The following is an 8,869-nucleotide window of genomic DNA, read 5'->3' as shown; positions in this document are numbered from 1 at the left end:
GTGGTCATGGTTTCTAAGTACAGTTGTGCTCAATATGTCTTGAACATTGTCGTCATCATTCTGTACTCCTCTAGAAACAACACGGTAATTTTAAAGCTTTTGACCAGAAATTGCATTTTAAAACTACTTTGCATATGAACGATGGGGGCATCTTATGTCTAATAAGCTTACTTCTCCATAGAGACATCCATAGAAATGCCGCAACCAAATTTCCAACGAAACCACTCCATGATTTTTTAGTTTAAGTTTTGGACTAAACATCACATTTTGTTCGACCTAATCTGCATACCATCGATTGAATTATCTAGTGTTCAACAGTTGTCCATCCAGGCATACCAGACACCGGGCCCCAAAATCAAATTTCAGACCAATCTACTCCGTTGTTCTTTTAGTTTCATATGACTCCCAAAAATCAGATGCATTAGCCCACAGTAAAGGTACCCTATAAAGGCACAAGATCAACTTAGTGTTTCTCTGAATGCACAAGTAACTGTAGGTGATAAAAAAATAATGAAATGACACTCCAGAACCCATAGTTTATGAAAAATGTCTTATTTCTTGGAGTGGCATTCCCATTTAACGCAGTTCTACGTATATGTCGTAGTCAGTAAAATAATCATGACTAAATTAAACAGTAGAGTATAAGTGATATCTGATAACCACAATAACATTGACATCATCTACGTTTGTTTAACATTGACATCATCTACATTTGTTTAACATTGACATCATCTACATTTGTTTAACATTGACATCATCTACATTTGTTTAACACTGACAGCATCTACATTTGTTTAACATTGACATCGTCTACATTTGTTTAACATTGACATCATCTACATTTGTTTAACATTGACATCATCTACATTTGTTTAACATTGACATCATCTACATTTGTTTAACATTGACATCATCTACATTTGTTTAACATTGACATCATCTACATTTGTTTAAGGTGCAACAAAACACAAATGTGAGTACTAGCTCCAGCCTAATCTGGTCGCACAATAAACTAAATTTATGCCGTGCTGTGACATTTATAAAGACATGTGTCCGGGATATGTGTTCAGCATGTTCATTAAGCAGTTACTGTATATTCATCAACTGTAGCTATAAAAAGCAATGGATTACATATATTGTGTGTTTTATGTAATCAATCTTACAGTGTCAAATATTGTTGTCAGTTGCATAAAAAAGTGAATTATATCAAGGACGACAGAAAATGGTTATAGACAACATTTTACTTTACGTGTCGTTTGTTTAGATGATGTATATTACTATTCCTACATTATTACTAGAGAATTATAGTGGACACAGTTGTTGGGAAAAGTATATTGTTACTATAGAAGTAGTGGACACAGTTGTTGGAAAAAGTATATTGTTACTATAGAATTATAGTGGATACAATTGTTGAGAAAAGTGCAAATAACTATACATGTTTCGAAAACCAATTTATTCTGATAATGTAACCGAGGAGCGTGATGAATTCGAAGAAGCTTACTACGGATTTTAAAAGCTGAAATAAATGAAAAACCAACATTTCGCGATTCAACTTTATACTCTTTCGTGTAAGTGGATAAATTTGATGTTTATTCAATAAAAAGTATGATTATTTGACGCTTTTTGATATTTGTTTTTATATTTCTGATCCTTCCATTATGCATCGTATTGATATTTACTTTTATAATAAAAACAAACGATGTCAAAATATTGAAAGGATTGAAAGTACGTGTGTGTGTGTGTGCATGTATGTGTGTGTATGTATGTATGTATGTATGTATGTATGTATGTATGTATGTATGTATGTATGTGTGTGTATGTATGTATGTATGTATGTATGTATGTATGTATGTATGTATGTATGTATGTATGTGTGTGTGTGTGTGTATGTATGTATGTGTGTGTGTGTGTGTATGTATGTATGTATGTATGTATGTATGTATGTATGTATGTATGTATGCATGTATGCATGTATGTGCGTGCGTGCGTGCGTGCGTGCGTGCGTGCGTGCGTGTGTGTCTCTGTGTGTGTCTCTGTGTGTATGTGTATCTTTGTGTGTGTGTGTGTGTGAGTGTGTGTGTGTGTGTGTGTGTGTGTGTGTGTGTGTGTGTGTGTGTGTGTGTGTGTATGTGTGTGTATGTAACCTAAACGATACCTTATCCAAAGTAAGAAGAATGAAACTGAAAAACGATCTTGTGTTACATCTCTTAAATGAACCTTTCATGTTAGTGTAATTTCAGCCACTATTCTCTATTGATATGTATAACAAGGCCTATCCCTTTAGGACAATACATAATTATAATAGCAATGTTATAGAACTTGTTATTGTTCATTAATTTTATTGATCATGAAATCTTTAGAAATATTAAAGCCATGTAAACTTATGTTTACGCCCGTCCGCCCGCCCGCCCATCCGCCCATCCATCCTTCCTTCCATCCATCCATCCATCCATCCATCCATCCATCCATCCATCCATCCATCCATCCATCCATCCATCCATCCAACTATCTATCTATCTATCTATCTATCTATCTATCTATCTATCTATCTATCTATCTATCTATCTATCTATCTATCTATCTATCTATCTATCTATCTATCTATCTATCTATCTATCTATCTATCTATCTATCTATCTATCTATCTATCTATCTATCTATCTATCTATCTATCTATCTATCTATCTATCTTAGAAACTTATAAGGCGCTAAATGTCCAAAGTTAAACAATGCCCGCTACTGTTAGAATTGTTTACTGGTAACACATTTATCGTTCAATTGTTTACTGGTAACACATTTATAGTTCATTTTTTCTGTTTGTGAAGCCACAATCTTGTAATGGATTGATCTGTGGATTAGTTATAGGCGAAATTTGGCCTTCGATGAATTATACCCATATACTTGTAATCAATCACGTGAGAGTCATGTCGCTACCCGCAATTAGCTTGGCTATGATACTCAATGTTCAAGCAGAACAATCTCAAATATGTTACAGTATAATGTAATCGTATGTAAAGGCTGATTAATGGCTGGCCTCGTAAGAAGGCAAGACCAATCAGAATAAATATTGTAACTGATTTGGATATTATGTGCAACTGTATCAATTATTCATCCTCAATTCAGATGCCGATTTATATACTGAGCTAGCAAATATAAACATGATTGCTTGGAGCGGAAGTTTAACATAAACCCTAATGTTGTGATAATCATTACACCGAAGTAGTTTGTATTACACTTTCACAGTTATCTATATTTTGTACATTGTACTGGCATGATGTATACAATATTAAAATTACCACCATTGTGGATTCATTACAGCATAAACACAATTGTTTCATCGATGGATCATACCATTGTATTGATAGGGGGGACATACTATTGGCTGTCAGTCACTCATTTAATACATATACAATGTATGTACTTGTCTACATTCGAAAAGTGTTAAATACACTATGACGTCGACGAGTCTGAAATAGTCTATCACATGGCATTTTGTTCGTTGTTTATAAAGCTACTACAACGCAATAAATCATATGCCCAATACAACAAGGATTACAAACGGCTGTCGCTCATAAACCAGCTGTTGGAAGGGTGACGTATGGTATGTGCAACTGATCACATTGTAGGAGAGGTGATACAACTACTGAACACAGAATCACTCACGACCGATCATACCGTAACTTGCTATGCACAACTACAACCTTAGTAAACGACAGCTCCGTAGAGCGCTTGTCGACTAAGGACCTAAAAGATTCAAAAGTCTGTGTAGTGTCCCTTTTCGGCACTACTCGTGTGGAGCTATGCCCCTTTTATCAACCAGGGTGAGGGTATTGTTGAGCACCGTGCACCTCTTCATGACTTTTGAAAGGTAAGACTTCCTAATCATTGTAATTAATTAATAGAAAAAGTATTAACAAGGATATCAACTACCTGTTTAGGGATTATTCTGGATTCAAAAATCACTGTCAGAACAAATGTATGATTTAATGTGTATATGATATTTCGTCATTTTCATCGCTATTTTTACTCAATCTACGCCAGAGCACGTACCAAATTTGGAAACAATGGTATAAATCAACACAAAGCCTGATGTAGTGGAGAGTGGTGGACATACTACATTTATTAAGTTCGTTTTTAATGTATGCATTAATATAACTTAATAATTTTACAGGTTACTCCATCCATGCATTACGATATACCCACACTCTTTATGTAAAGTTGATATTGAAATTAATGTAACGTTGATAGGGTTGAATGAAAACGTTGTAAACTATCAACAAAATTAGAACGCCGTCTTCCACGTTTAACGTCAGTCATGTACACTTTTTATAAGCGGTTCGAAGCAATTTGTAGTTTCGAAGAGCGATCTTGTAGTGGATTCATTTCAATGTCTATGGTTCGTAGAAACTTGTTGATTATCTACTAATGTAGTACACAATGTTTACTTTATACAATGTGTACTGGTCCTTTCTTGAAACAGCTTCATTACACTAAAGAGCTGACGACAAGTTCATCATGAATGAAAACAACAAGTAATTAACAGTGAGTTGGCTAATTTGATAGTAAACGGCTGACACATACGGTGTTTTTTGTTCTTGGAAATACGAAAGGAACATTTGTTTAATATATAAATACGGTGCATTTTGTAGTTTTCTTTTACAAAGCAATAATGAGGAAATACGAATTGATAAAATGTAGTATAGCAGCTATAGAATGTGTGCATCGTTCACTTCATTATTGGCGCGTTTTCCAACCCTGTCAGCGTTATAGAGGTCCAAATTTGAAAAGCAATAAAGCTCATTTATTCCTAAAACAATGTTTTTTACTAAAAATCATGTAAAGAATGACTAATGAATTGCCCTTGTACAAGTTCTCTGATGATAAATCAATATTTAATCGTGTCTTTTTAAAATTATGATGATCTCTGATTTCTGACAGTTTATGGGGTGTTGTTTTTTAATGTGTGGGTGTCATTTGTTTTAATTTGCTTTTCCTTGCTTGTTTTTTTATTACACTAGCGCATAACCACCTATTTGTGGAGAATAAACATTGTACTGTACTGTACTGTACTGTACTGTACTGTGCTGTACTGTACTGTACTGTACTGTACTGTACTGTACTGTACTGTGCTGTGCTGTACTGTACTGTACTGTACTGTACTGCATTGCATTGTATTGTATTGGGTTGTGTTGCGTTGTGCTGTCATGTTGTTACATGTATTGTTTTGTATTGTATTTACTGAGTTGTGTTATGTTGTGTTGTGTACTCTACTGCGCTGCGCTGCACTGCACTGCACTGTACTGTACTGCACTGTACTGCACTACACTGTACGGTACGGTACTGTACTGTACTGTCCTGCATTGCACTGCACTGTACTGCACTGCCCTGCACTGAACTGCACTGCACTGTACTGTACTGTACTGTCCTGCACCGCACTGCACTGCCCTGCACTGCACCGTACTGTACTGTACTGTACTGTACTGTACTGTACTGTACTGTACTGCACTGTCCTGTCCTGTCCTGCCCTGCCCTGCCCTGCACTGCACTGCACTGCACTACACTGTCCTGTCCTGTCCTGTCCTGTACTGCACTGCACTGCACTGCACTGCACTGCACTGCACTGTACTGTACTGTACTGTACTGTACTGTACTGTCCGATATAGTAAAGTTAAAGTATTTGTATCCATACTGAGTGGACATAGATTAGGGAGTACAGGGAAATATACACCACTGAACAAATATAGACTACTTTGCAGCTGTCTGTATGAATCGAAAAAACCTTACAATTCACCACATTCAGCAAAGAATTTACACTGAGGGTCAGATTGACAATACTGAACTGAACTGAACAGAACTGAACTATTAAAATCAAAAAGTGTGTTTGCAACGTGGTATTCGAAGGCTGATATTTGCAGCGTGGTATTCGAAGGCTTGGCGTTATCGAGATGTGTTCTCTACATTTCGTCATCGATCGTAAAAAGAAACGCCCATACAATTGAAAATATAATTTATCGCTCTTATCTGAGCAATCGCAAGCCCATACAAGTACTGAGCAGTGAGATATATATTTATTGTTGCCAAATCCACGATATAGCTGTGAATCGTAAAGTTCTTGCTTGTTTTATTTAAAGTTTGACAACGTTAAAGAAAAAAAAGGGGAAAACTGATAAAAACACTACACATCGATTACCAAGCTTTGTTCTCTGAACCATTGCGTTCTGAAGATAAAGTGCAATTACTAATAATTGATTTACTGGCAAAGCTATGGAAGCGTGGCAGTGGCATATGCTGTTTCTAAACAGACTTATGTTCAATATCTATTTACATTTTTAGCTTGCTATTTTATGTTTCTTATTAACTGAAATATTCTAATTCATTGAATGATTTATTACATCTCAAAATATAATATTATGCAACAGACCATTTTCTCAAGCCAGGGCATTTTTGAATTAGGTATTGGACGGTGCCGCGAAGAGATCTGTAGTTTATGATAATGGCAACAGACACAGTACAGCCACAATGTCAATATAGACTATCTCGATCGTTACAGTCAATGTTATAGGTTGGGTTGCCAAATCTTGACATGTCGAATATTAATATATACAACAGTGCTTATGAGCACCGATATTAAAACCAATTATATAACTGACAAATAAGGATGGCCAGACTGTTACTAAGCTACACGTTGACTGATATTGAAAGTGAATACTGTACTAAGAATAAATGTGATCTGATGATGACGACACCATGTATTCACATCCCACGGATCGACAAACTGACCACATATAACTGACGACACCATGTATTCACATCCCATGGATAGACTACTGACCACATATAACTGACGACACCATGTATTCACATCCCACGGATCGACAAACTGACCACATAGAACTGACGACACCATGTATTCACATCCCACGGATCGACAAACTGACCACATATAACTGACGACACCATGTATTCACATCCCATGGATAGACTACTGACCACATATAACTGACGACACCATGTATTCACATCCCACGGATCGACAAACTGACCACATAGAACTGACGACACCATGTATTCACATCCCACGGATCGACAAACTGACCACATATAACTGACGACACCATGTATTCACATCCCATGGATAGACTACTGACCACATATAACTGACGACACCATGTATTCACATCCCAAGGATAGACTACTGACCACATATAACTGACGACACCATGTATTCACATCCCACGGATCGACAAACTGACCACATATAACTGACGACACCATGTATTCACATCCCAAGGATAGACTACTGACCACATATAACTGACGACACCATGTATTCACATCCCAAGGATAGACTACTGACCACATATAACTGACGACACCATGTATTCACATCCCAAGGATAGACTACTGACCACATATAACTGACGACACCATGTATTCACATCCCAAGGATAGACTACTGACCACATATAACTGACGACACCATGTATTCACATCCCAAGGATAGACTACTGACCACATATAACTGACGACACCATGTATTCACATCCCACGGATCGACAAAATGACCACATATAACTGACGACACCATGTATTCGCATCCCACGGATCGACAAACTGACCACATCTGATTATGACGACATCATGTATTCACATCCCATGGATCGACAAACCAACAATCTATAACTGACGACATCATAATGGTAGATAATGGTAATTTACTTCTATTAGTATTTTGTGAACTGTGTCCAAATACGTACATTGAATGTTAAACCTTAAATACGTCATTCTTTGTTGCAACTATAAGATTAGCAGAAAAACTCTGGGTCAGTTTACCAAGTCTCAATTCATATTGTCATGTAGCAATTAAATAAATAAAAACTATAAAAATTATCATTTTAACCCAATGGATACGCTCCAGAAACATATATGTGACTTGGGTTTACACATTTCAGTACCTCTTTTCTAACTAATACACTGAAAGCATCAAATGTATAAAATCATTTTATGATTGGTTGATATTTTCCAACGATAACGGTCGTTTAAATTCCCAGTAGTCTCATTTTGATACAAGTACATACACAAAATATGGGAAAAATTGATATCAGATGAAATTAATCACATTGGCGCATTTTCATATATGTCAGAATTTTTATTGCATATTTTAACATCATATGTATTGATTAAATATTAATAAATCGACGCCTCACCTATGAACATACTAGTATAAGAAACAAACCGCTCCTGTACACAATGTACGCTATACTATTTTCCTAACGGGAGATGAAATGATTTTACAATGTATTTTCAGACAGACAGTAGCAATAAAAAATGACAGTAAGTTGTAGCCGGTAGCGGTGCGGAATGAAATAAAATTGATATGCATACCGGGCCTTAGATATCATCGAGTGAGAGTGGCACGTTTTGCTAGTGGATTTTATGAAGCTTCGATCAATGTTGATAACACAAGCTATGGATTTTATTAGCTGTCAATAACATTACTCTTGGTCGTGTTGCCTCAATGAATATTTTAGTAGACTTTATTTTATGTTCTTATCTACTTTCAAGGACGTTATAAGATCACATGACGAAAGCTCCTAGAACTTGAAAGGGGTCTGTGTACTCTTTGAACATAGATAATTGCAAAGTTACATAGACTTGTTTAAAAGGGAACACGGTTAATGCTGATTTTATCTTAGCTGTATATCGTATGGTCAGGGCAACTAGGTGGGTTTCATCAATTCTACGTCACGTGACGCCTCTAATATAGAGCTAAAGGAATTGGTAAAACTGACTTACAAAAAGGCATGTTGGATACTATAACGAGGCATCATGGGAAATGAACGAAGTTAGGACCTGCATACATCTGCAA

This window comes from Glandiceps talaboti, chromosome 15 (genome assembly GCF_964340395.1).
Source record: "Glandiceps talaboti chromosome 15, keGlaTala1.1, whole genome shotgun sequence".
NCBI classification, from domain to species: Eukaryota; Metazoa; Hemichordata; class Enteropneusta; family Spengelidae; genus Glandiceps; species Glandiceps talaboti.
This window is presented reverse-complemented; position numbering follows the sequence as displayed.